We start from the raw sequence: 26848 nt of genomic DNA on the forward strand, positions 1-26848 counted from the left end.
GGAGGAGCAGCCGGGAATCCCACATCCTCATCTCGTGTCTCCATAAACACATCTTCTGTGAGCCCATGTGGCTGCCATGCTCCATCTTGAACAGGTTCCACTGAACTCAGGACTTTGTTCCAATCTTCACCCAAGCTACAACATTCTTTTTCCGGAGAATGAGGTGGTCCTGCTTTGGAGGAACTTCTCACTGCTGTCCTAGGGGCTAACAACAAACACTGCCATCTGATGTGGCTCTGTCTAGCTGCTTGAAAAATTCCCATAGATTTTCTGTGCGCTGCGCAATAAAGGCTGCAGCTTCCTCCATGCTCTGTAATGGCAATACCAACTGAATGGACATTAGTGCCTGTAAATGCTCTACCTCTGAGGAAGGGCCCTCATTTCCACTTTCCAGGCAGATGGCTTTACTAGTGGCATAGCAGGGAGCCTTCCGGGCCCTAGGCACTGGCAGCTCTGGCTCAACTTTTCTGTTCCTTCTGGCTGGAACAGGGAATCCAGCATAGCCGGGTTCCAATACAGTATGGTACCATTCTTCCGCAGCCTGCACCACCGTTGGCATCATTTCCCCCGAAGATGGCATCTCCATTTCGGCTAATAATGTCTCTGACCCAACATTCGGCATAACGTCTTCAGCAATTGATGTAGCTACACCTGTCTCTGAACTGAAACTAGGCATAGCCAACGGTTTTAGCTTAGAAACCTCCTCCTGAAGCTCCGCCAAGTATTGCGACAGAGCCTTATTGGCCAGCACCAGACTTCCATATTGTGTCTGGTCACAGGAGATTTTCTCTAATAGTCCTTGGCTATGTACTACAAAGTTTTCAGATTTGGATTTAGCCTTTGCCAAGGTTTTCTGCAACTCTGACATCTGGCCTGAGACCTTGGCAATCTCTTCTCTACTCCTTCCCAATTTGGTCAGAGAGTCATACAAAAGAGATTCCTTCTCCTCCAGCTTTTGCGTTAAGGTGTTCACCTGCTCTTGAAGAAAATCACATTATCATGTGGTCACTTATCATGTGACTTATCATGTGACACCAAAAAAAAGGTTCCATGCTAAAATCTTCCCCAAGATCTGGATTACTCACCAATAAGCTCTCCACTTCACTCTCCAACTGTAGGGCTTTAATAGGGTCACATAAGTTCCTGACCTGAGGTGTTAGAGCTGTCATCCCTTTTGTTTTTTAGCATGAATTCTCTTTTTGTTACCCATTTGAAGAGACACTTCAGAATATGCTGTGTATATGAAAATCTTTATTCACCCTGTTACCTTTGAAAACTCCAGCAGTGGATGCCTGGGATAATCTGTTGATTGATTTCATCATTTGCTGTGTAGTTGCTGCATATAGCCTCCTGAGGAAGGCCCGCTGGGGGCCGAAAGCGCTTGAGGATACTATTCAAGTGGATTATGTAACGTATATCAAAATAAATGAGAACACTTTTTTCATATTTGCAAAATCTGGAGAGTGGCTCTATTTACTTTATATATATATATATATATATATATATATATATATATATACTGTATATAAAAATATGTGTGTGAAGAGACTACTTATTAAATGAATCCACAATCAAAATACATGGGTAAGGTCAACGTTACAGGGATCCCTTTTGTCAGGGCGTATAAATATATATATATATATATATATATATATATATATATATTTAATTATTATTATTATTATCCTTTATGTATGGCGCCACAAGGGATCCGCAGCACCCATTACAGAGTACACAAACAAAAGAGCAACACAGCACTTACAGCTCAAGACAATACAGGACACGTACAGAAAACCAGCGGTTAGGTGCCATGGGGAGAATGGAGTATAAAAGTGTAAGGTGTAAGTAAAAGAAGGAAAGGCACATGAAGGGAGAAGGTCCTGCTCTTGCGAACTTACAATCACAAAGCAGTGGTGGCACTCCTGGACTAATGCAATATTAAACTGACAACAGTGCATCCAACTTTCAGTTTAATCAAAACCTTTGTCAGTGATCCCAGATGAAAGTGTATTCTCACCCTAATGGACATATTTGATTTTTTTGTCACAGGCTGTAGACAGGAGCAGTTCTTGGTGCGGGCAAGCAGTGCCTGCGCCTGGGGCGCGGCCGCAGTCACCCTGCAGGCACCGCCGCCTACCCGCACCCCGCTCCCCGGCTGCAGCAGACGCCATGGGCTGTGTGGGCGTCCGCTGCAGCCGGCTCCAGTGACAGACACTAGAGGTCAGTACTGACCTCTAGTGTCTGTGCGGCGCTGCTATGGGAGAGACGTCATGACGTCTCTCCCATAGAGAGGAGCTGCGCGGCCAGACGGAGCAGCAGCAGCAGCGGTCGGGAAGCAGGAGCGGGGCAGTGGTAAGTATTGTTTTTTTATTTTTGTGTGTGTTTGACAGGGGGCACAGTAACAGGGGGCACAGCAGGGGCACAGCAGCAGAGGGCACAACTATTGGGCACACAGCAACAGGGGGCACAGCAGCAGAGGGCACAACAGGGGGCACAGCGACAGGGGACACAACTACTGGGGGCACAGCAACATGGGGCACAGCAGCAGAGGGCACAACTAATGGGGGCACAGCAACAGGGGGAACAGCAGCAGAGGGCACAACTAATGGGGGCACAGCAACAGGGGGCACAACAGGGGGCACAGCAGCAGAGGACACAACTATTGGGGGCACAGCGACGGGACACAACTACTGGGGGCAAAGCAACAGGGGGCACAACTACTGGGGCAAAGGAACAGGGGGCACAGCAACAGAGGGCACAACTACTGGGGCAAAGCAACAGGGGGCACAGCAACAGAGGGCACAACTACTGGGGAAAAGCAACAGAGGGCACAGCGACGGGGCATAGCTACAGAGGGCACAGCTACTGGGGGCACAACTACTTGGGGCAAATCTGGGGACATAACTGTGGCCACACCCCTCCCCTATGAAGCCATGTCCCTAGTTTTCGCACTAATTGTTTTTCCGCGGGGGAGGGGGGTCGCACCGCCAGTGGAAAATTTTGCACTGGGCGCCACAAGGTGTAGAACTGGCCCTGGCTGTAGATACACCTACAGTGGCACAGCAGAACCTCACAACCCCTCTGTACATCATTCAAAACCACTGTCCTGATTATGGGACCATGGGACAGTCCTCCAAAATCAGGACTCTCCTGGAATAAACGGGAGGGTATGGCTTACTTTTTATCTATCAGGTTACTTATCTTTAAGTTACACTGCCATGTAATAAATGTGCCAGGTGGCTTTTCCCCTACTCCTGGAGTGTGTGTAAGATAACACCTCCCAAGGTGCCAGCAGATACTAGATAATAAAGATATCCACTGCTGCATTTGGTTGACACCAACCACATCCAGCTGCAAACTGATGCCACATGCAGGTGTATCGGAACATTGTCACAGGTAGAGGAAAAACCTGTTCAGAATTGTAACAGACACCAGGGTTCATCTATGGTAACATGTTTTTGTTTGTAGATTTTTATTCACATCATACTTTTCTTTTTTCCTAATAAATCAATTCGGAAAAATGTTGTGTGAGTCCTACAAAGATATTTTTACTTGGGTTTCTTAACCAACTATTTGACACAGCAGAACTCATTACTCTTAAGTGTCATAAAACTACAAGTCCAAGCTTGTAGTTTTGTTCTCAGAATGCCTTCAGAGGCACGAACAGAAGCCCCATAACATTACTAGCATCATAGTTTGCCCAAACTTGGGATATGTGATTTTGAACACTATATTCACAATTCACATCTTCTCCAGCAGGCTACACTGTGACCCAATGTTATGCTGACCGGCTTTTCTGCAGCAAAGTGAATCTGAAGCATTTTTTGTCATTTTACATTTTTGTCATTTAGAAGTAAACCTGGTAAAGTCAAAACTTGACATTTCAGCTTTAATGCATTTTCTCTGACGTCCTAGTGGATGCTGGGTACTCCGTAAGGACCATGGGGTATAGACGGGCTCCGCAGGAGACTGGACACTCTTAAAAGAAAGATTAGGTACTATATCTGGTGTGCACTGGCTCCTCCCTCTATGCCCCTCCTCCAGACCTCAGTTAGTATCTGTGCCCGGCCAGAGCTGGATGCACCCTAGGGGCTCTCCTGAGCCTCCTAGAAAAGAAAGTATTTGTTAGGTTTTTTATTTTCAGTGAGATCTGCTGGCAACAGACTCACTGCTACGTGGGACTGAGGGGAGAGAAGCGAACCTACCTGCTTGCAGCGAGCTTCGGCTTCTAAGGCTACTGGACACCATTAGCTCCAGAGGGATCGAACACAGGCCCAGTCCTCGGTCGTCCGGTCCCGGAGCCGCGCCGCCGTCCCCCTTGCAGAGCCAGAAGAACGAAGAGAAGTTGAAAATCGGCGGCTGAAGACTCCGGTCTTCATTAAGGTAGCGCACAGCACTGCAGCTGTGCGCCATTGCTCCCTTAGCACACCACACACTCCGGTCACTGATAGGTGCAGGGCGCTGGGGGGGCGCCCTGGGCAGCAATTAGATTACCTTACTTGGCGAAAAGCACATAATACAATCTGATAAACTGTATATGTGCATTAACCCCCACCATTAAAGTACATAAAAGGACAGAAGCCCGCCGCTGAGGGGGCCGGGCCTTCTTCCTCAGCACACCGGCGCCATTTTCTCTTCACAGCTCAGCTGGAAGGAAGCTCCCCAGGCTTCCCCTGCAGTATCCTGGTACACAAAGGGTAAAAAAGAGAGGGGGGGCACATAAATTTAGGCGCAAAACTGTGTATATAAGCTGCTATAGGGGAAAAATCACTCAGTATAGTGTACATCCCTGTATTATATAGCGCTGTGGTGTGTGCTGGCATACTCTCTCTCTGTCTCTCCAAAGGGCCTGGTGGGCGAACTGTCTTCAAATAGAGCATCCCCTGTGTGTGTGGTGTGTCGGTACGCGTGTGTCGACATGTCTGAGGTAAAAGGCTCCTCTAAGGAGGTGATAGAGCGGATATGTGTGTGGGAGGGTGTCTCCGTCGACAACGCCGACACCTGTTTGGATATGTGTAAGTGCTGAGGTAAAATTATTGCACAAAAGGTTAGGGAACAGAAAGGAAATCTACCCTGGTCTGTCCCTATGTCACAGAGTCCTTCAGAGTCTCTCTATGTTCACTATCCAAAATAACAAAGTATCGACACGGAGTTTAACTCCACTGTCGACTACGATAATGCAAAGTTACAGCCAAGAGGGCTAAAAGATATTCAATATATGATTATTGGAATAAATGATGATTTGCATATCACTGATGACTCATCTGTCCCTGACACGAGAGTACACATGTTAAGGGGAAGAATGCTGAGGTAAATTTCCCTCCTCTCATGAGGAAAAAGAGCGGGAATCTCCAGACAAGAGACGGCAGCTTCCCACAAGAGAATTTTCAGGCTGTATCCTTTCCCCACTAGGGCCAGGATGTGTTGAGAATCTTCCCCTTGGGTGTCCTGTTTGCACTAGCTATTCTCAGGGATCCTGCAGATAGTGTGCACATTCTAGTATACTACCCAGACCGGCGATTGTGTCGGCATGGGTTTATAGCGCTGTGGCAGCGTGGACAGGTACCTTATCAGCAGAGATTGAGACCCTAGTATGCATATAAATATTTTAAGATGCTGTCTTAAGTGATAGATATATAATTATAAAGCATGCCTAAAGGGACATGAGTATACTGGGTCCTAGAGACAAAAGCTATGTCGATTTCTGCTTGACGTGTCCTGTAGAATATACATTGGACAGATGATGCCGACTTAAGAGGCATATGGAAGGCTGAGGATTGTGGAGAAAGGTTCTCGGGCCTGGTCTCCACAGCTATAGCTGGTAATTCTGATATTTTGCCTTATATTCCTGCACAGCCTAGGAAAGCACGACATTATTAAATGCAGCTTTTCGAATAAAGAAACAAGAAAGTCTGAGGTGCGTCCTTTCTTGTCAGAGCCGGGGGCAGAGGAAATAAGCTGTACAACACAGCTAGTCCCCAGGAACAGAAGTCCTCCCCGGCCTCTACAAAAATCCACCGCATGTCGCTGGGGCTCCACAGGCGGAGCTAGGCCCGGTGGGGACACGCCTTTGTAAGTTCAGCCACAAGTGGGTTCACTCCCTGTTAGATCCCTGGGCAATAGAAATTGCATCGCAGGGATACAGGCTGGACTGTGAGAAGACCCCTCACCGAGGACCCGGCGGGCTTCCCCCCAAGAGAGGGAGCCAGTGTTAACTGCAATTCGTAAATTGTATCTTCAACAGGTGGTGGTCAAGGGTCCCCTCCTTCAACAAGAGGGTGTTATTATTCGACCATGTTATAATCCCGAAACCAGACGGTTCGGTTAGACCCATATTGTATTAAAATCCCTGAACATATACCTGAAAAGGTTCAGGTTCAAGATGGAATCGCTAAGAGTGGTCATTGCAAGCCTGAAATGAATCGGGACATAAGGGATGCATACCTTCGTGTCCCCATTTATCCACCTCATCAGGCGTACCTCAGAATTGCGGTACGGGATTGTCATTACCAATTTCACCAAGGTAATGGCGGATATGATGGTGCTCCTGCGGAAGCAAGGTGTCACTATTATCACATACTTGGATGATCTCCTCATAAAAGCGAGATCAAGAGAGCAGTTGCTGGACAGCGTATCACCTTCTCTGGAAGTGAAACGGCAACACGACTGGATTCTATATATTCCGAAGTCGCAGTTGGTTCCTACAGCTCATCTGCCTCGCCTAGGCATGATCCTAGACACAGACCAGAAGAGGGTTTATCTCCCGATAGAGAGAGCTCAGGAGCTCATGACGCTGGTCAGGAATCCATTGAAAACCAAAACAGGTGTCAGTGCATCACTGCACTCGAGTCCTGGGAAGGATGATGGCATCATACGAGGCCATCCCCTTTCGGCTGGTTCCATGCAAAGACAATGGAACTTACTGGACAAGTGGTCCGGATCACATCTTCAGATGCATCGGTTAATCACCCTATCCCCCAGGGCCAGAGTGTCTCTCCTGTGGTGGCTGCGGAGTGCTCACCTTCTCGAGGGCCGCAGATTCGGCATTCAGGACTGGGTCCTGGTGACCACGGATGCAAGCCTCCGAGGGTGGGGGGCAGTTACACAGGGAAGAAAATTCCAAGGTTTGTGGTCAAGCCAACAGACTTGCCTTCACATCAATATCCTGGAACTAAGGGCCATATACAACGCCCTAAGTCAAGCGGAGTTCCTGCTTCACGACCAACCGGTTCTGATCCAGTCAGACCGCAGGGGCTCATGTAAACCGCCAGGGCGGCACAAGGAGCAGGGTGGCGAGGGTAGAAGCCACCAGAATTCTTCGCTGGGCGGAGAATCAAGTAAGCGCACTGTCAGCAGTGTTCATTCCGGGAGTGGACACGACCTCCACCCGGGAAAGTGGTGACTTCATCAGGAAGTCTTCACGCAGTTTTGCAAATTGATGGAAACTGCCTCAGGTGGACTACATGGCGTCCCACCTCAATAAAAAGATAAAAAAGGTTTTACGCTGGGTCAAGGGACTCTCAGGCGATAGCTGTGGTCGCACTAGTAACACCGTGGGTGTTCCAGTCGGTCTATATATTCCCTCCTCTACCTCTCAGACCCAAGGGCTGAGAATTGTAATAAACGGAGGAGTGTGAACAATATTCTTTGCTCCGGATTGGCCAAGAAGGACTCGGTACCCGGAACTACAAGAAATGATCTCAGAGGACCCTTGGCCTCTGCCTCTCAGTCAGGACATGTTGCAACAAGGACCCTGTCTGATCCAAGACTTACCGCGGCTGCGTTGGACAGCATGGCGGTTGAACGCCGGATCCTAACGGAAAAGGGCATTCCGGATGCAGTTATTCCTACGCTGATAAAGGCTAGGAAAGACGTGACAGCAAGACTTTTTCACTGTATATGGCGAAAATAGGTTGCTTGGTGTGTGGCCGGGAAGGCCCTACAGAGGAATTCCAGGGGGGTCGATTCCTGCACTTCCTACAGTCAGGAGTGACTATGGGCCTAAAATTAGGGTCCATAAAGGCCAAGATTTCGTCCCTATCCCTTTTCCTCTCAAAAAGAACTGGCTTCACTGCCTGAAGTTCGGACGTTGTTACAGGGGTGCTGCATATTCAGCCCCTTTTGTGCCTCCAGTGGCACCTTGGGATCTTTGTCTTGTAAAAGCCCATATCTGATCTTCCATATGGAAAGGGCAGAATGGAGGACTCGTCCCCAATTTCTCCCTAAGGTGGTATCATCGTTTCATTTGAACCAACCTATTGTGGTGCCTGCGGCTACTAGGGACTTGGAGGATTCCAAGTTGCTGGACGTAGTCCGGGCCCTGAAACTTTATGTTTCCAGGACGGCTAGAGTCAGAAAAACTGACTCGCTATTTATCCTGCATGTACCCAACAAGCTGGGTGCTCCTGCTTCAAAGCAGACTATTGCTCGCTGGATCTGTAGCACGATTCAGCTTGCACATTCTGCGGCTGGACTGCCGCATCCTAAATTAGTAAAAGCCCATTCCACGAGGAAGGTGGGCTCTTCTTGGGCGGCTACCTGAGGGGTCTCGGCTTTACAACTTTGCCGAGCTGCTACTTGGTTGGGTTCAAACACTTTTGCAAAATTCTACAAGTTTGATACCCTGGCTGAGGAGGACCTTGAGTTTGCTCATTCGGTGCTGCAGAGTCATCCGCACTCTCCCGCCAGTTTGGGAGCTTTGGTATAATCCCCATGGTCCTTACGGAGTACCCAGCATCCACTAGGACGTCAGAGAAAATAAGAATTTACTCACCGGTAATTTTATTTCTAGTAGTCCGTAGAGGATGCTGGGAGCCCGTCCCAAGTGCGGACTCTCTGCAATACATGTATATAGTTATTGCTTAACTAAAGGGTTATTGTATGAGCCATCTGTTGAGAGAGGCTCAGTTATTGTTCATACTGTTAACTGGGTATAGTTATCACGAGTTGTACGGTGTGATTGGTGTGGCTGGTATGAGTCTTACCCTGGATTCCAAATCCTTTCCTAGTAATGTCAGCTCTTCCGGGCACAGTTTCCCTAACTGAGGTCTGGAGGAGGGGCATAGAGGGAGGAGCCAGTGCACACCAGATATAGTACCTAATCTTTCTTTTAAGAGTGCCCAGTCTCCTGCGGAGCCCGTCTATACCCCATGGTCCTTACGGAGTACCCAGCATCCACTACGGACTAAGAGAAATAGAATTACCAGTGAGTAAATTCTTATTTTTACCCTACTGAGAATCAACAGCCCTGTTCCCGCATATTATATTTTGACTTCCGACTTCGCCGCCCCAGGGAGCTGATCCGGTCCAGCATTCCAGAAACTGCTCACACCGAATCCCAAACATATCTCTTTCCACAGCACAAACTAATGGGCCCTACACACTGGCCGATTTGCCACTGAGGTGCCCGACAGCCGATACGGCCGACCCGGAGGTGGGGAGAGAGGGGTTTGTGAAGTTTCTCCCATAGCCCTGCATGCTAATATGGACGATATCGTCCATAATGGCTTGCAGGTTAAAATGACCCGGCACAAACGATGAACGACTAAATCTGCAGTCAAGTAGATGGGGCAGAGCTGTGATGATTGCTGTCATTGATTGCTGTCAATGAAATTATTGTGAACCCAGCCCCCCATTGTAATATACCAGGATTTGCAGCATTTTGCAGCACTGAGGTAGGCATGGACAAATAATGAAGGCATAAATAATATTGATCTTCTCTAAAATCGATATTATTTTGATGCATACACCTTTAGTGATTAGATATTTGCCTATGCCCAGTAAAAAAAAAAAGTAGACAAATGCGCAGTAGAGCAAGAGATGGAGGCCAGGTAAGTATATTGCTCCTGCAGCATCAGGGTTTTTATATTGCTTCTATAAATACTTTGTGTCTCAAGAATGGAACCCAAAAACCCCCAAAACACGATAATGTAAAGGGTTTAAAAATCAGTTTGCAAAAGATCAGAGATTTATGCCAGGCCCTAGTGTGAGGCCATGATGGTGCAATTTGAAGTGCTATGCCACTCCGCATTTGCCCCTGAGACTTTCCCTCCCAGCTCACTATGAAGTACCCTGTGGCTAACCAGATATGATGGAACTGCAAGCCTCAGTTTACTGCGTTGACTAGAGACCACCCCGTCAGGGGTGAAATATCGCTCATCAGGATGCCGGTGGTCACATGACCGACACTGAAGATACCAATGTTGGAGGGGGTAAGTATTTTTACTCCCCACCCTTCCCTACCCTACCTCTAACCCTCCGAGGATGGCGGCTTGGGCTAACCCTCCAGGTACGGTGACTAGGGTTGACACTCGAGGGGTGGCGGCTTGGGCTAACCTCCTACTGCCTAACCCAAGCCCTCCCTAGTGCCTAGCCCTAACTCTCCCCCCTCGGGCCCTCACCCTAACAGTGACCCCCGATACTTGCCTTCGGGATGTCGACTGTCGGTGTTCCGGTCACCAAATTGGTGTCAGTATTCCGGTGTTGGCCACATAACCGCCGGAATACCGTCCATCGAGATTGTAAACACATCCCCTGCTGGGTAGTGGCCCTTACAGCTTTAATTCAAATGTAATACAATGCCACTTTGTTATTGAGACAAAATGATTTTATCTTTTGTATTTTAAAACATGTAAACACAAAGAAAGAGGAAAACATGGCAGTGCTCTTTTGTGGTATGAGCTGTATTTTTCACAAAATATAATCTAAATGTTACAAGGCTTTTTCTAGTTGCTAAAAAATAAAAATAAAAATATCTGGTGTAAGATTAAAGTGTAAGATTACTTTAGTTTACTTGACGTAAGGTCTTAATTGTGAAAACAGAACTAAAAGGTCCATTTTGCCAATATAAGGCCCGATTCCGACCTGATCGCTGTTGTGCGAATTTGCACAGCAGCTGTTTATCGAATGACTGCGCATTCGTATGCACCGCAATGCATAGGTGCGTTGCCAAGCAGCGACAGGATGGTGCGAAGATTTCGATCACAAGGTGTTTGCAAGGTGAATGACAGAGGACGTTTGGGGGTGGTAACTGCCGTTTTCAGGAAAAACGCAGGCGTTCCAAAGCGTTTTCAGGGAGGGTGTGTGATGTCAGCGCCGGCCCCAAACATCACTGTAGGAGTAAGTCTTGGGCTGTGCACAGACTGCACAGTATGAAAAAATCATTTGATGATGAGTGAGTTGCGAACGGATTTGCAGCTGTCCACTGTCTGGCGCAATTTTCGCATGGTGTACACATGCATTCACACACTTACACAGGGCGGATTTTCACTTTCTGGGTGGTGACTATCTAATCGCGGTCCTCTGCAAATTTGCAGCACAGCGATCAGGTCTGAATTAGGCCCATAGTCTCTCTAAATAGCCTAATAATTTGCTACTCAGACTCTCAAGAAGAGAGTTATTGTCACATATTGCAGGGGGGGCAGCTAACATGTGCAGAGAGAGGTAGATTTGGGTGGGGTGTCTTCTAACTGAAATCTAATTTGCAGTGTAAAAATAAAGCAGCCAATATTTACCCTGCACAGAAACAAAATAACCCACCCAAATCTAACTCTCACGTTGTATCTGCCCCCCTTGCATGCACATGGGCCCTCATTCCGAGTCTTTCGCTCGGTAATTTTCTTCGCATCGCAGCGTTTTTCTGCTTAGTACGCATGCGCAATGTTCGCACTGCGACTGCGCCAAGTAATTTTGCTATGAAGATAGTTTTTTTACTCACGGCTTTTTCTTCGCTTCGGCGATCGTAATGTAATTGACAGGAAATGGGTGTTACTGGGCGGAAACACAGCGTTTTATGGGCGTGTGGATAAAAACGCTACCGTTTCCGGAAAAAACGCGGGAGTGGCTGGAGAAACGGGTGAGTGTCTGGGCGAACGCTGGGTGTGTTTATGACGTCAAACCAGGAACGACAAGCACTGAACTGATCGCAGATGCCGAGTAAGTCTGAAGCTACTCTGAAACTGCTAAGTAGTTTGTAATCGCAATATTGCGAATACATCGTTCGCAATTTTAAGAAGCTAAGATTCACTCCCAGTAGGCGGCGGCTTAGCGTGTGTAACTCTGCTAAAATCGCCTTGCGAGCGAACAACTCGGAATGAGGGCCATGGTTTTGCCCATTAGCTAACAAATTTGCTGCTGCGATCAGGTCTGAATTAGGCCCCTTGTTCCTTCAGCTGCTCTGTCTAGATTAGGGACTTGTCAGAATTGAACCGATGACCCGTGTGTATGTGTTCATCACAGGCAGTCTTCTCTTTACCTGCCCCAAACTCCTCCTTCTGAACTACAATGCACACTGACATTTGTGCAAATTAGCAATCTGATAAGAGTAAAACTATGATTGCTATTATTGGGTTGCATATGTTATCACGGCGGACGGGTTGCCATCAGTCACATGACCAACAGCGGCATCCCGACACTGGATGGAGCAAGTATTCTACCCGTCCCTTGCCGCCTACCCCTCCCTCTCTCCCTAACTATCTCGGGGTGGAAGCTACAGCTAACCCTCAGTGGGTGGTGGCTATGGCTAACCACCACCCTAGTGCCTAACCCTAACACCCTTCACCCCAATATTAGTGCATAAGGTATGTACTGTATAAAGCACACTAGCACCACTGTCAGTCTACTTAATCAGAATAAGGAATGTAACAGTGTAAATACTTACAATTGCGTGAGAACAAAAACCCATTATGTTTGTTCACTTGCTGCTTATAGTACTGCTATAGATCAGAAGTGATCTCTGTTGTCACAGCGATACTTCTAATATTATGGACCAGAGCGCGCACAGAAGGCAACAACAGTAGACATGAGTGTGGGAATGCCCAGAAGAGTAATTTGATCTTCTGACTCACCATTCTAGTCAGTGACAAGAGTCTTTTGTAGGGAATTCTGTTCCGTTTACAAATGGACCTGCACTAACATTTAGCAAAAGCTTAGTTAGTATAAAAAGTTTTTTAACATTGCAACATTTATTTATTTATTTTTTACATGTTGGTGCTGAATCTAAAGGTGGGTACACACTAGGTGATGTGCTCGGTGAGTGACATCGCCTAGTGTTTCCCCTCCAGGGCCGAGCCACCTGGCGGCGGGCATACACACTGTGCATTATCACTAACACAGTCACGTCATGCCGCAGCTGACCGGAGCATGCAGCTTCAGACGATGAGTCCAAATTGAGCTGCATGCACGGCTGAGACCGAGGGTCGCTAACGAGGGCCGCATATCGTTCATCGGCGGCTGCATACACACTGAACGATATAGTAAATTATATCACTCAGGACAGGGAAAATGAGCGATATAGTTTACTATATCGCTAAGTGTGTGTAGGCACCTTAGCTTGGGAGAAAACCAAAAAAGAGCAATTACTTGTGCACCTGGACAAACCATGTTGCAATGTAAGGGGTGTAAATACATTTATATTTTTGCGTGCAGGGTAAGTACTGGCTGCTTTTTCATATAGCCCACAAATGCTGGACAGTTTTATTTCTACACTGCAATTTAGATTTAAGTTTGGACACACCCCACCAACATCTAACTCTCTCTGCACATCTTACATCTGCCCCACCTGCACAGCTACTTGCCCTTTTTTGCGTTACAGCCCATTGTGTTTATTTCAATTCATCTATTCTCATTTACCCCTTTCACACATGCAGCTGTATCCCGGGTTTTTGTACGTAAACGTGCATCAACCCAGGATTTCAGCATGTGTGAAAGGAAACATCCCGGTCCAGCAACCCTGCTCCCGACCAGGGTCATGGAGCAGAGTCCCAGGAATTTGCCGGATTGCTAGACCCAGCAAATTCCCGGGTCACATGTTGCCACAAATTAATTATATTTAATCAGTATGAAAGAGACACAGATCTGTAATAACATTAGATACAGTATGTGTGCCGGCACATTTTTGCTGGTTTTGGTTCTGCAAAAATTGTCTCTGGTTTTGAATTCAGATTTTTTTATTATTTTTTTTAAATTGATAAAAACAGCTAAAATCATGTTATTTTTGCTATCCAAACTGAACCAAAACCCGAAATTCAGATTTAAAATCCAAATTTCAAACTGTGGTAAGATTCGAACCATGACTACGGTTTGGATCTTCTCTGGAGATTGGGACTGGGTATTGGTTCGCTTGGATCCACAAAATTCGGGTAAGTTCGGCATTCTAGGGAACCGAACTGCACATCTCTGCATAACATATCATGTATTTTTTACATTTTGTGTTGAGTTCCACTTAACAATTATTTATTACAGTCATTATTCTGCCTGAATAAAGTATTTTATATTGGAGGAAAGAGTTTTGGGTAATTTCTGAGAAGTCCAAGTTAGACAGCCACAGCCTGTACTTTCCCCATTAGCCACACAATCTTCCAGTATGGTGAAACTTCCACAGCTTTGATAGCCTCTAGGGCAGGCCTGGCCAACCTGTGGCTCTCCAGCTGTTGTAAAACTACTAGTCCCATCATGCTTTGCCACAGTTTTGCTATTAGGGAACGCTAAAACTGTGGCAGGGCATGCTGGGATGTGTAATTTCACAACATCTGGAGAGCCACAGGTTGGCCAGGCCTGCTCTAGGGAGAACATTTTTTTTTTACTTGTGGAACTTGTTTAGAATTAGTTATTAAAATCAAATACAGCATTAGGGTCAACGTAAACCTATAAAATATTTGTTGAAGGCTTTGGAAAGCATATAGTCATTGCTCATGGGATGTTGACATGCTTCTGCCAATATTAGTCATGGGTTCCAAGCCATCGACGTGGATGACTTGTTAGAAGCAATATGTGTGACAGAAAACGTTTTACTCATCTATACCAGATAATCAGAGCAGAACATTTCCAAAACCATTGCCACTGTTTATCCTGTGAGCAAACACAACAATGACTTGCTGAAGGCCATATTTACGGAGAGCTAACTAAAATAAAGACAAGTTATAGTAAGAGCTGCAAACTCGTAGTTACAGGTGGCTGCACAGACTAATTAGTGAAAGAGGACGGTAACATAAAGCTGTCTAAAACCAAAATGTTGTTTCCCACTTTTGCAGATGTCAACAAAATTTTCATTCAGCAAAACCTCAATTGAAACTCTAACATAATGTTGCTGAGATTTGTTTAATATATATATATATATATATATAACAACAAAAAATGCTCCGGCACTCCAGAAATCCCGTAGGACCGACTTGCTCAGGTGCCCTCCCCTGGGGGGTCACCCCAGATTACCCACGACGACAGAAAGAGGCGGCACTCAGAGACTTAGAAACAGTGCAAAACTTGTATTAGGTGTGATCGCACCTAATACAAGTTTTGCACTGTTTCTAAGTCTCTGAGTGCCGCCTCTTTCTGTCGTCGTATATATATATATATATATACACACACATAGATACATATGGGAGGCACCGCCGGTATATCGTAGTACAACTATCTATCTATATATATATATATACTGTATATACATGATAAAGTGGAGAACCAAGCGCCAGATGTCCAAACAACACTTTGACCAAGAAATAAAAAAAAACAAATATTCATGTAAGGTAGCTGCTTAAAACAATTAGTGTGTTTGTGAGTAACACTTATGAAAAATGGTGTTAGGGTTTCGTAAAAAGCGCCTAATAGTGCAAAAAACAATGATAAAGTAGCTTTGACAGTAAAGTGCTAAAAAGTGCCAAAATATATTGGAAGAAAACTTAGCTTTTCCTTCTGTCTTCGGTCATATGACCATTAAATTTCCAAGGTATATAAAAGAGAAAATAAGAGCAAACATCGTGTGTACTGTCTTAAAACAACATATCTGTCTAAAAGCTGTACATTAAAAAACTGTGTGTAGCTGGGATAGCAACCCCAAGAAATAATCATTTTCCTTCACTACTATACAATTTTTCTCAGTTTTTCGTTTTTGAAAAAAGCATAAAAACAGCATAACAGACAATGGTAGGTAGCACACGTACAAGAAAACAAAATATGAAAACTTATCTGTCCACAGGTGCCATTCCTAGGTACAGCAAAGTACCAATGCGTTTCGTCCTTAGCCTGGAGTTCATCAAGGGGATAGTTCTCAAGGGACATAGTGCACATATTTATACCCAAAAAGCAACAAGATGGAGACTATGTGTGGTCCAGAGAGTAGTGACATCACTTCCTGTGTGTTCATTACAGGAAGTGGGAATATAATGTCCTTAAATGACAATTATATCCATTGATTCATATATATATATATATATATATATATATATAATATACAAGGAAAATAACTTCAACAGATATAAATAATATATTTTACATTTGTATAGACGAACAACCAGCTCATTTACAATTAAAACCGGAGGTCCGGATCGGCAGTTAAATGCACACCGTGTCATTTCCATCCGCTGCTAATTCACTTGTGTAGAGGGGGAGAGAATGCTGGTCGGAGCCAGAAAGCGGGTGGAATGCATCCCGTCACTTCCGGCAAACTGCAGCATGACATCACTTCCTCCCAGCGGCCAGGATCCAGCCATGGAATGCACTGACGGCATCCACGTCAATTTCGCTTTCTGGGGCCAGTGGAACGCAAGTTGCGCTTCCACCCCACTGCAAAGGGGGATAATATACATTTCAGTATTGACAAAAAGAACCTTGCATGATAAAAAATACATGATAAATATACATTTCAAATGTTTTGTCCATTCAGTTCCTATTTACTGAAAATAAAAGGAATCTTTTTTTGTAATCATCTGTGGAGCGACGGACATTTTCCTGGAGTCCCCAAATACAGACAGCAGATTTGTGTATTGGCCATTGTAGTGTATATCTTTAGTACATTGGTAATTCAAAGCTGTAAAGAAAGAGCACCATTATAACATATTCTTATCCAAAAGATCTCATATACTCTAAAAATGTATATATATATTATAAAGAGATGGAGTAGTATAAAACAGGGTATAAAAATACACTATAAAAACACTATAAAAAGGGAGCAATTGCAAAACTTTTGTTGAAGCCAAGAGGATACAGAGTTTGTAATTCAAAAAACATTTCTTTTCTTAATAATTTGTTTAGGGTGTCACCACCTCTTTCACCAGGTTTAACTATTTCTATGGCTTTGAATGAAAGTTTATCAGGATTAGAATTATGTATCTCGTGAAAATGTCTATAAATTGCATGGGTTGTCACTTTGTTCTTTATATTTCTGATATGCTCTTGTATACGTAGTTTAAGTATCCTTTTGGTTTTTCCTACATATTTCAAAGCACAGAAACATTCCACTATATATATATATATATATATATATATATATATATAAAATTAATTAATCATGGTAGAGTTGCAGCTGATGAAGTCTGTGATATTATATTCTTTTGAATTATGATTATGAAAGATTCTTCTGTTAGGGTGTACACATTTACATACATTGCATCTGCCACATTTATAATGTCCTGTACATTTTATGAAAGTGCTCTGTGTTTTCAATGGTTTCAAAAGGCTTTAGGCTAATATCTCTTTCAAGTTTTTATGTTTCCTGAACACAACCTTAGGTCTTTCTGGAAGAATCTCTTTCAGGATCGGATCCATCTGTAATACACTCCAATGCTTATTCAGAGATTTCTTTATAACGATTTCTTGGCAACTGAAGGTAGTTAAGAAGGGGATTAAATTTTCATGTTTTCTTGGGGGTTTGTGTTTCAGGAGAACCAGTCTACTGGTTGTATTCGTCTTTTCCAGTGCTTTTTTAATGATACCTCCTGGATAACCTCTTTCCACAAAATGCTCTGAATAATTTTCCAGTTGTTTTTCACAATCCTCCTCCTTTGTACAGTGACGCTTTATTCGGTAAAATTGTGAATAAGGTATATTTGTCTTCCAATGTTCCGCATGACAACTTCTGTAGTGCAAATAGCTATTCATATCAACTGGTTTAATAAAAATAAATGTACTGATGTTTTCTCCATCTCCTATTAGTATTAAATCAAGATACTCTATTTTGTCCTTTTTAGCAGAATAGGTAAACTTCAGATTGTATGTGTTCACACAAATGTATTCATAAAAACTTCAAAAAGACTCTTCTGTCCCCTCCCATATAATAAGGATATTGTCTATGTATCTTTTATACATTACAAGACTGTCTGAAAAAGGATTTTTGGTATAAATAATCTCCTCTTCCCAACTACCCATCAATAAATTAGCAAAACCTGGGGCAAATATTGTCCCCATGGCAGTTCCACAAGTTTGTATGTAAAAACAGTCTAAAAATTTAAACCAGTTGTGACTTAAAATGAACCCTATAAAATCACAAATTCCATTTTAATGTGTATCTGTCAATTCTGTGTCTCTCTCCAGAAATTTTCTACATGCCTAAACTCCTTTCTTGTGTTCAATACAGGTTTATAAACTCTGCACGTCAATTGTTACCCAAAGGAAAGTGTCCTTCCATTTTATTTCTGAAAGTAAATTTAAAGCACTGATTGTGTCCTTGAGATACGAGGGTAATTCCATGACGTATTTTCGTAGGAAAACATCTATGTATTCAGACAAGTTTGAGGTGAACGAGTCAATTCCTGCGACAATGGGGCGACCTGGCGGATTATTAAGTGTCTTGTGAATCTTTAGTAAAAAGTAAAAAATTGGTATCACCGGGCTAGAGACCATTAAAAACTGAAAAGCGTCCTTCTTTAAATCTTTATTATACAGATACTGTAGTAAGAGTGTTATCAATTTGTCAATAAACCTATTGATGGGATCTTGAGGTAATACTTTATAAGGCGTTTCATCTTTCAACAGTCTAAAAGCTTCTTTCTCGTATGCCTTGCGGTCTAAAATCCCAATTCCTCCTCCCTTGTCAGCTTGTTTAATAGCAATATCGGCCTCTTTCTGTAGTTTCTTCAATGCTTCCTTTTCTGCATTCTTCAAGTTCGACTGTGTGGGTTATGTTGCTGTTCACAGAGATCTTTTTTGACTAGATCATAAAAAAATACGTTTAGGTGGTTCCCTTTTGGATCCAAGGAATAATATTCAAATATTCTCTTAAGACCTGGTTTTGAGTCCATCACAGGTTCTTGATTATTGTCATTCTTAGCAAAATGCATTTTTAAAGTGAGTGTCCGTACAAATGTATTAAAATTAATAAATGTTTCAAAATTGTCCATTTGTTTTGAGGGTGAAAATTTTAAATCCTTTCTTAACAACAATATATATCTTAGCTGTCATAGCTACCATTGCCCAGGCAAGTTCGTGAGCACACACCATTAGAATGAAATTGAAAGGGGCAGCTATTATGAAAAGCGGTGTCAGACAGTATCTCAATGTTAATGTATGGCTGCAGACTATCTATAATTAACAGCAACCTGATTTTTTTATGCAGAAGACTCCTACACATTCTCATCAAAGACGCTGACATACTATAAGCTACAAACATTGTGGATTTTTCTACGTGCAGCTACTCCATTCCGAAGTTCTGTGGTAAGCAATTTCAGACTTGCTTTCTGCTGTGCAGCACATTGGCTGAACCTGTGTATTTGTTTTGTATATTTTTTTTAACTTGAGCTTAGTATCTCTCTGATACTTTAATTTATTATCTCTCAGATGCAAACTAACTGAACTACAGATCTCCCTTTATGTGCTGTGTATGCTCGGTTCCGAGCCGTATATGCACATTGGAGTTGGTATGCCAGGACCTAAAAAAATGGGAATGTGAACCTAAGCTATGGAAACACATAGCCTATGTTCTAACCCGGCCTCTAGACAAATTTTATGCAAGTTGTCAGGTTAATTAATTCAAAGGTTTGCCCGTGATTGAGCAATTTAGGGCCTAATTCAGATCTGATCGCAGCAGCAAATTTGTTAGCTAATGGGCATAACCATGTGCACTACGGGGGGGAGGGGGGGGGGGGACTGACATATCATTTGCAGAGAGAGTTAGATTTGGGTAGAGTGTGTTCAAACTGAAATCTAAATTGCAGTGTAAAAATAAAGCAGTCAGTATTTACCCTGCACAGAAACAAAATAACCCACTCAAATCAAATCTAACTCTGCACATGTTATATCTGCCCCCCTGCAGGGCACATAATGGTTTTGCCCAACTGCTAACAAATTTGCTGCTGCCATCAGATCTGAATGACATCCTTTAGTTTTTATGTGTATTGGTAGACAGTTTATTTCCTATTAGTGACTCTCAAGAGCAGGGCAGTTTCATCATCCGATCCAATCAGTTTAATGTTGTAATACGTAATTTATACATTTTCACAATGCATCTGTCATTTGTTCATACTCAGAAACAACCTTTTTATCCCTAAGTGAAGTATCATTCAGTTGAAACATACAAACCTATATATGTAGCTCATTTCATCCAAGCATCGTAATTTATATTTACATTATTCTGTTACGCACAAGCTTTTTCCAGAAGATGAAAGTCTTTAACCAATAAAATCCTTTATTTATCTTTTAAGAGAAATGTGTGATAGTTATGATGGTAAATAGATTGTTACATAATTGTCTTTTGTGTATTTGTGCACTAAAAATATTATTTTCAAAATATGTTGTTCTTTTCTTCATAGCAATACAAATAATTACATTATGATTTCCGCAGAAAACAATGCTGTACAAAATAAGATCAGCATCTGATCCGATTCCTCATACGATTTACCTTCAATACCACGTGGAACGCATCGCACATGATTTGGCGGTTTTTTTAATAAGATGACTCATACGATCTATCGTCTAACCTAGCACGTGATCACAAAAAAAAAGTAATTTAAAAGGACACTGATCGTATTCACAATTGTACGATGCATCGTATGTGCATACGATTATGACAGATAATATGGGCTGCACGAATGATCATTTGATGTAACATTCGACCAACGGGGATAATGATGTGCACACAATGCATCATATGACGCGTTGAAATCTTACATTCGTATCCGATATCGTCCTAATGTATGGCCAGCATTACTTTAAACCCTGTTGTCAGCGACTGACTGCAAATGCCATGTTAGGAGGGGATGTAATCATGTTAACGGCATGCAACTAACATGGACTATTTCCACTCGTGGGTGTCCACAACACCCATAGAGTGGGAACAGAACTTCGTAGAACTCGCCCTCTCCCCTCCCGCCGGCAATCTGGAAGCCGGGATCCCGGCGTCGGACACCTGATACCAACCTGTTAGGAGGGCTTAATATGTATTTAATAACAAGATACAACCAGCAAGTACTGTATGCTTACAGCCCAAAATTATACTAGGCGCATTAAAGAGCGTATGTGATTGGTTGTAAAACTGCGTAGGGCCCAAGCAAAAGCAGCAGACTTGGGGCCCCTCCTCTTCTCTCCAGCTTTATGCTGAGCCTACACTATACAGTTATCTGGCCCAACCATTCAGATAATAGTAGTTTATTGCCGTGACTGACCACTAATTATCGGTTGATCGTACATGCTGAAATCGTCCAGCATGTCTGAAAGGTTTGATAATTAGTCGGCAGCAGCTGGAAGTGTATGTGCTATATTCAGGGCCGGTGCAAGGTCTTTCTGCACCCTAGGCAAAGCTTCAACCTAGCGCCCCCTTACCTGCAAACCACTTCTCCCCCCCCCATCATCTCCTGGAGGTGAAATGCAGATGGCCACTAGGTGGGATGGGGTGAATTGCATCATTATACATATACAGAGAAAAGGGGCAACACTCAAGGACTTTTAAAGTATATTGTAAACAGTCACAAAATTTTGCTTACAATGTCCTTGAGTGCCATCTATTTTTTATGTATATACATTAGCCAGGATGTTAGGAATCATATAGGACACTAAGGCCAGTTCTACTTTTTTTTTTATATACTGTATATAGGGTCTGGTGGGGTACTGTCATTGGGGTTGGGTATGGGATGCCGGTGGTCAGAATACCGACAGTGGCATACAGACCACCATAATTCCGACATTTTGAATTAAATTAATTAACCCTTACCCTTCCCCTAACCCTCCCTCCCCACATCCTAAGGCTAACCCGCTCTGGCATACTAACATTCTGGTGCCGATATTCTGTACACCTGGTATCTGCCGGGATGCTAACTAAATCCCTTTAATTGTATGTGTATACATATATATATACACACACAAAGTCATACATATATTTCTATGCATCTTATTGGGTTCCATCCGTCCATCTGTAAATTCATTACTCCCCCCCCCCCCCCCTCCTCCATATGTACTGTATTGTGCCCCAGTGCCTGTGTTTTCTCTATAGTGTGGTTTACAAGTGCAAACCAGATATCAGGCTCTAATATCTATACTGTCTGTGGTCCAGCAGAGACCCCAAGTTGTTTCCTTGTTTTCCTTTGAATTGGAATGGTTCCTCTTATAGGCAGCAGCAGCATTACAGTGACACTGCCGGGAGCACACATGTAGTCAGATGCTGCTTACTGCTGGAGAGCCGGGATACAGGGGCCTGGAGGAGAAGCATCAGGGCTATGAGGAGCGGCAGTGGGGACGCCCCTCAGGATCCATAGTTACATCCACCTCATATGTGCCTTCGCATGACTTGATGTTACACTTGTTGGCAAGGAGGAAGCGCTGAGACACTACGTGGTACAGCTTGATAGCAGCAGTTGCATCTGATTAGATCTGCAGCAGCAGCCACCGCAGTGTAAAAAGAGGAGGCTGCATACAGAGACATCCTTCAGTTTTTTGCTAGTTGAATTCAGTGCCGCCCTCCAGAGCATGGCGCCCCTAGGCAGCCGCCTAAAGCTGCCTAATGGTAGAGCCGGCCCTGGCTATATTTCCCTGTTCCTTCACAAGGGAGGAACGGATGGTGGTGGTGGTGGTGGGGGGTTTGGGGAATGTCTTCCGCAGGAGAGGAACTCAGCTATCGTGGCCATACAATGTGAGATATCTCACAGTTTATGCCCATGATATATGATGGGTGCCAGTCTGTCAGATAAATGTCTGTCGGTCTAACACTATGATCAGCTGTGCAATAAATAAAACATCTGATAACCTAGAAGAGCTGCACGTGCGGCAATCTAACATTCAAGAGAACTGCACATTACCCTTAATCTCAGTAATGCGTTAAAACAATTTAATAAAAGAAAGAGACAGTGACATGTAACAACATATCCCCAGGCACTTTAAGATAAAGACATGTTACAAATACATGTGACAATACTTTGTGCCTCCGTGGTGACTATTTTCATCTAACTATTGCATGTCAGGCTCAAACAGGCACAGTACAATTCTGCAGATAGGTTTCCATAATTCAGTCTGTTGAACTTCCTGTTTTTTTTTTTTATGTGCCCCATGATAATGTCTTCAGAACCTAAACAAAACTTGCAGCACACTACGCATAACAGTGCTGCCTGATAATTCCCCTTCTTTGCCATAATGTGTAAAAGGGGGACTCTGCCACCGTAATGTGCAAAAAGGGGGACTCTGCCACCATAATGTGTAAATAGGGGATTCTGCCGCCATAATGTGAAAAAAGGGGACTCTGCTGCCGTAATGTGTAAAAAGGGGTACTCTGCTGCCATAATGTGTAAAAGGGGGACTCTGCCACCGTAATGTGCAAAAAGGGGGTCTCTGCCACCATAATGTGTAAATAGGGGATTCTGCCGCCATAATGTGAAAAAGGGGACTCTGCCTGCCATACTGTGTAAAAAGTAGCTCTACCTGCCATACATAATAAAAGGGAACTCTGCCTGTCGTGCTGTGTAAAAGGGGACTCTGCCTGCCGGACGGTGTAAAACAGGACTTTGCCTGTCGTACTGTGTAAAAGGAGACTCTACCTTGAGTAATGTGTAAAATGGAGTTCTATCTGGCGTAATGTGTGACAGGGGCTCTTCCTGGCGTAATGTGTAAAAGGGGATCTACCTGGTGTAATGTGTGTAAGTGTCATTACTATGTGGCGGAATTTGAATAATGGAGACTTCTGTACAGCATAATATGAATTGGTATTATTTTGTGGCCACGTCCCTTCCACACGAAGGCACACCCCTATATTTATGAAGCAAACCTATGGCACACACTGGCCCTCTTTTGTATATGGGGAAGGTGCCGATGCTGTTTCTTGCACACATCGCTAAAATGTCTAGTTTCGGCACTGGCTTACCCACAGAAGTCCTGTGCCAACAATATCATTGTGAGTGACCCAGACACATAGACAGAGACCACTATAGTAGGGCCAGTGCCTGTGTTGGATTGGGACATGAAGGGCCCATCGGGGGAATGCAGAGGTAGGGGCCGATGCTTAAGGGGTGTGGCCAGTTACCATGGGGTGAGAGTAGCCTGCACAGCACTGAGGATTGAACAGCCATTAGAGACCATGTATCTGACCCTCTAAAAGGGTAACAATGTATAATTTGAGTGCACTGTCTCAAACATGACATTAGAGGAAGGGGTGTGGCCCTAAGACAGTGTGGCCCACCAGGAATTTCCCACTGTACCCCTATGGGCCAGTCTGACCTTGGCCAGTGCTCTCGATCACCGTAGAACTTACATAAATGAGAACACCATTATACAAAAATATAGCAAGAGTCTCTTTGTCCATTAGAGGCTTCCAATATAGGACTGGATATATGAAAACTTCGACCCAAACCCTTATACTGAAAGAACAGGAAAAGAGAGGGACTGAATGCAGGAGGGGATCACAGTGAAAAGGTTAATTGAAAAAAACAAAAACACTTTTATCCAGGTAGGTTTATGTTTAGTAGCTTGATATATTTATGTTTAGCTAAGTCTTAATAAAATATTAGCTTTCATAACTTATATAAAATGTTTTTATTTTATTTTTTGAGGGGGGGGGGGGTGTTGTGGCTGAAAATAAATATTTTTTTCTTTTTAAATTAAAAACAATGGTTCAAAAGAAAGAAACACTATGGCGCCGTTGAGATACAGTGGTGTCCATATAATTAACAAGTGCCTTTTATTTATAAATCAATAAAACTAATGTCAATAGCTCTGCATTGGAAAAACGCTACTTTATTCCAAAGATAATGTGTTTTTTTTAACGGTTCTGCTCTGATATATTTGAAGACTACAGGGAGTACCAGACATGCTGATAAATAGGCTCTATCAGCATAGATCAGTGGTTCTCAGACTCGGTCCTCAGGACCCCACACAGTGCATGTTTTGCAGGTCATCCAGCAAGTGCACAGGTGTATTAATTATTCACTGACACATTTTAAAAGGTCCACAGGTGGAGCTAATTTTTTCACTTGCGATTCTGCGAGGAGAACTGCAAAACATGCACTGTGTGGGGTCTTGAGGTCCGAGTTTGAGAACCTGTGGCATAGATTATCACTGGCTATATACACTTTTACAGAGGTTCCCAAATGCAGCCCTCAAGGCATCCCAACAGTCCAGGTTTTAGGTATATCCATGGCTCAGCACAGATGGTTAAATCAAATTGTCTAATGTGCTAATTAAGTCACCTGTGGCCAAGCATGGATACATTTAAAACCAGGACCGTTGAGATGCCTTGAGGACCGCGTTTGGGAACCTCTGGGCTATAATCATTTTAATATATCGGTTGAGGCAAAAACAAGCCCTTTAGCTGATCAGCAGGCTTTACGCCCTTTGACAAATTATCTTGTGTTCTATATGTAAAAATATTTTTAAGGATGGTCTACTGCTGAGTGCTTATTGTCACTTATCTAATATTTACCAGGCAACCTCTGCTCTAGGCTAGTATCATACGCAACTTCACGTGCACTAATTGGGGTTCCCGGTCACTTTACGAAGAAAACAACAGCAAAAAAGCACGTCGACCTTTTCAGTGTCGACCAAGTCACAGTGTCGACCTAGTCACCTAGACCAATAGTGGTCGACCTAATGATCCACACCCGTCAGTGATATGAACTTGCTGAGAGGTGCGCCTGACACCTCTCTGATTGTCACCAGTTGCACACAAACAACTTGGGTCTTATGTGCAAGTCTGTGTTGCCTGGTTGGTAATCTGGCATTGATTGATTACTGTGGTTTTCATTTGGTACTCCAGCACTTGTTGATGTACAATTACATTCCACGACAACATGTAGCAAATAATAAGAATTTACTCACCGGTAATTCTATTTCTCGTAGTCCGTAGTGGATGCTGGGAACTCCGTAAGGACCATGGAGAATAGACGGGCTCCGCAGGAGACTGGGCACTCTAAAGAAAAGATTAGGTACTATCTGGTGTGCACTGGCTCCTCCCTCTATGCCCCTCCTCTAGACCTCAGTTAGGGAAACTGTGCCCGGAAGAGCTGACATTACAAGGAAAGGAAATTTTGAATCCAGGGTAAGACTCATACCAGCCACACCAATCACACCGTACAACTTGTGATAACCTTACCCAGTTAACAGTATGAACAACAACTGAGCCTCACACAACGGATGGCTCATAACAATAACCCTTAGTTAAGCAACAACTATATACACTTATTGCAGAAAATCCGCACTTGGGACGGGCGCCCAGCATCCACTACGGACTACGAGAAATAGAATTACCGGTGAGTAAATTCTTATTTTCTCTGACATCCTAGTGGATGCTGGGAACTCTGTAAGGACCATGGGGATTATACCAAAGCTCCCAAACGGGCGGGAGAGTGCGGATGACTCTGCAGCACCGAATGAGCAAACACAAGGTCCTCCTCAGCCAGGGTATCAAACTTGTAGAACTTTGCAAATGTGTTTGAACCCGACCAAGTAGCTGCTCGGCAAAGCTGTAAAGCCGAGACCCCTCGGGCAGCCGCCCAAGAAGAGCCCACCTTCCTTGTGGAATGGGCCTTCACCAATTTTGGATGCGGCAATCCAGCCGCAGAAATGAGCCTGCTGAATCGTGCTACAGATCCAGCGAGCAATAGTTTGCTTTGAAGCAGGAGCACCCAGCTTGTTGGGTGCATGCAAGATAAACAGCGAGTCAGTCTTC

This window comes from Pseudophryne corroboree, chromosome 7, assembly GCF_028390025.1.
Source record: "Pseudophryne corroboree isolate aPseCor3 chromosome 7, aPseCor3.hap2, whole genome shotgun sequence".
Lineage (NCBI taxonomy): Eukaryota > Metazoa > Chordata > Amphibia > Anura > Myobatrachidae > Pseudophryne > Pseudophryne corroboree.